At 43.1% G+C, this 3,338-nt stretch overlaps 1 pseudogene; it reads right to left on the bottom strand.

Moving 5' to 3' along the window:
- Positions 1-389: 389 nt before the first annotated feature.
- On the bottom strand, positions 390-2,747 carry LOC145097720 (receptor-like protein kinase FERONIA pseudogene; annotated as a pseudogene).
- Positions 2,748-3,338: the final 591 nt, after the last annotated feature.

The raw sequence follows: 3,338 nt of genomic DNA on the forward strand, positions 1-3,338 counted from the left end.
CCCCAAACCCACACCCTGTCCCAACATCCACCCATATCCCACCACACCCATACCTATACATCTCCTCGACACTCGCCTCAAACTTGCACCGCACCTAAACCTATACTCACATAAACACTCATACCCATACCCATACCATCATGCCTACGCCAACAAGCCTACACAAACATTCTAGACTATCTAAGATTCTCCACGAAATTACTAAATACTCATACATACATTTTAACTCTCTTTAATTAATTATTTATTTTATTTTATTTTTTTTATCGATGATGCATGGGTTCTACACCACCTAGTGTGTGGCCATCACAATTGCCTAATTTTCAACCTTGCCTTTCACATTTCATTTTCTGGTCTGGTCTCGTCTTTGTCATTTCATTTCTTTCTATAGAATGTAAGAGCCTACCAACTTAGAAAAATAAGATAGGAATATAACATTTTATACTTAAAAAGTATTTCCTTTTTAACCTCTCTTATTCGCTTTCATATTTCCAACCCAACATTCGATGCAATCGAATCAGGAGTTATATGCAAAGTTTTTCACTTCTCTTCATTCCATTACAACCATTGACCATCAATTTGTACATTTCAGGATCCATCCAAAGAGACATATAATCGATCAACAACTTATAAGAACCAAAACAAAATATATATACTCACCCAATCACCTACCTTCGGTAGAAGTCTCTTTTGAAACATCACTCGTCTGCGTGAAACACGTGTCCAACTCAAACCCTCCACGACTGCTGTCAGTCGACCACATATGATGTCGTATGGCTGCTCCAGTTGACGCCTCAGATATAGTCGTCTCTCTTGCATGGGATACAAAAATTCTTGAGCACTCCCCCACACGCCACCTGTCAACTCACCCGCAACGCCATCTGTCTTCTCCGCAGCTTCTTGTAATTGCAATGCAAACTCTAACCCCCAAACAACTTCATTCATTTTCGGACGTTTACTTCCTTTCATTCTTATACATCTATTCGCCACCTCACCAAACTTCAACAAACAATTAGGAGCAATCTCATCACTTATTCTCTTATCAACTATCTCATGCAACGTCCCCTTTTGATAGTTTACCCTACCCCATTCCGCTAAATTCACCTCTTCATCCGGCAAACCCCTGTTTATGATCACCGGTCTAGCACACAACACTTCAAACAAAACAACCCCGAATGAATAAACATCAGATTTCTCTGTAAGTTGTTGCATTCGGTAATATTCAGGATCCATATACCCTAATGTCCCTTTCACAGCTGTACTAACATGATCTACCCCTTTCTCTTTTGGTCCTAACTTTGACAAACCAAAATCTGCCACTTTCGCGACCCAATTCTCATCGAGCAAAATATTAGTCGACTTCACATCGCGATGAATAATCACACGATTTGCACCTGTGTGAAGATAATGTAAACCTCTTGCTGCACCAATGCAAATTTCTAAACGTCGTTTCCATGGAAAATGAGGGTTGTTTCTTTTGTATAAATGATCCTGTAATGTCCCATGAGACATGTAATCATATATAAGTACCATTTCGCCCTCGTCATCACAGTATCCGATTAATGAAACTAATTGGACATGGCGTAGTTTTGATAGAAAACTGATTTCGGTTTGGAACTCATGATAACCTTGTTTTGATGTCGCATTTAGCCTTTTGATTGCAACTATGGTGGTAGAATTATCGATGTATCCTTTGTACACCATACCAAAGCCTCCTTTCCCAATAATACAATTTTCATCAAATTTTCCAGTCGCATCTTTCACTTCATTGATTGTAAACCGGCGACACCTATCGGATGGAAGGCCGGAATCTTTATACTTTTGTTCATTCGAATATGGCTTCTCATTGGTTGCACCACTGTGTTTCACCCGTCTTCGCCGGAAAACTATAAAACCTAAAGCAGAGAACAAGAGTAACCCACCGCCAGCGCCGCCAAAGATGGCGGCATACGGCAGAGTTTTCTTGTTCTGTTTTATGGAAGGTGGCGGTGGTGGTGGTGGTGTAGGGCTGAGCTCCGGGTTTGGGCCAGCAAGATTACCCCCCATACTAATCTTGAAAACTTCTAAACCGTTCAAAAAAGCATCACCGTATACGTCCGCAGCTTTACTGTTAGGAGCCATCGCGAGCCATAAGTCTTGTTTTCTTCCACTACCATCAAAATCATTCACAAATACGACATAATCTTGAAACACAGGAAGCCCAGTACCTCCACTCCAATAAAACACATCAGCTTGATCTTCAGCCGTTTGATTATTAATAAAAATCGTAAATACCACCTCACCCTGTTTCGTATATTGCGGGATAATATTACAAAAATGGAGCCTAAGCTTGTAATAAAACCCGGAATCCACCGGAAGTAGCCACGTCAGATTGTAATGTCGAGACAAATTTCCCATGCTCCTTTGTGTAGCGTAAACCAACTCAGGTGCTGTGCAATTCGGTGTGTCGGCTGTGTTGACGATCGGAGTCTGGTTAACTGGTGTTAACCCGATAGCTGATACCGGGAACACATATCGATCATCTTGATCCCATGATCGATACATTCCAGTATCAGCGGTTGGAGAAATCTGTCCCCCGCCGACGTTTAACCGGTAGATATTCTCGAGACCCGTGTTCTCTGCGATCACGAGTCCAGAATGTTGACCGACGTATTTCAAACTCTTTGATTTATGATATAAGTTTTCTGGCAATGAAACGATTTCGATACCGTTAATGAAGGCGTAGGAGTTGGGGGAGGGGGTAAAAGTGACATGCTAATACTAGGCTAGAGATCTTCTGGGTTTCATGATAGTGTTGCCTGATTTATGATGCCTGCTAGCCTAGGGTCCTCTGTAGGAGATTTCCGGTGTTCCTTTAGGAGTGAGGATTGAGCGCTTGATATGTATGTTTTTCACTAAGGTGTTGTGGTAGTACTTCATACAAATATGGGTAGGTGTGGAAGGTAGTATGGGCCTGTACTACTGAAAGCACAGGACCCACACGCGTATCAGGGAAACCATGACCTCTAGGGTTGGGTTGAGAGTTGGTTCCCGGGATAGTGGGAAGTGTCTGAGATTTTGTGGTGTTTTTCAGTATGGAGATTCCGAGGCATGCTGGGAGCGGATCCGAGTCAGGATTAGGAGCTGGAGAGGGCGGTCAGGGTGGGTCGGTACCGCCCGAGGTTGTGGGTCAGATGAGCACAGGCGAGTTGGATGCTAGGATTCGTGAGATCCTACATGATGAGGTTGCTGTGTTGTTCCGGGCCGAGCTGCCGGAACTGTTTGGGTCGATCAAGACCGCCATGGTTAAGTATTTTGATGAACGCTATGCGGCTCTCATTGAGACGGCTGCCGTGGTA

The sequence above is a fragment of the Lactuca serriola genome, chromosome 4, assembly GCF_051521515.1.
Source record: "Lactuca serriola cultivar US96UC23 chromosome 4, Lser_US96UC23_V15, whole genome shotgun sequence".
Taxonomy (NCBI): Eukaryota; Viridiplantae; Streptophyta; class Magnoliopsida; order Asterales; family Asteraceae; genus Lactuca; species Lactuca serriola.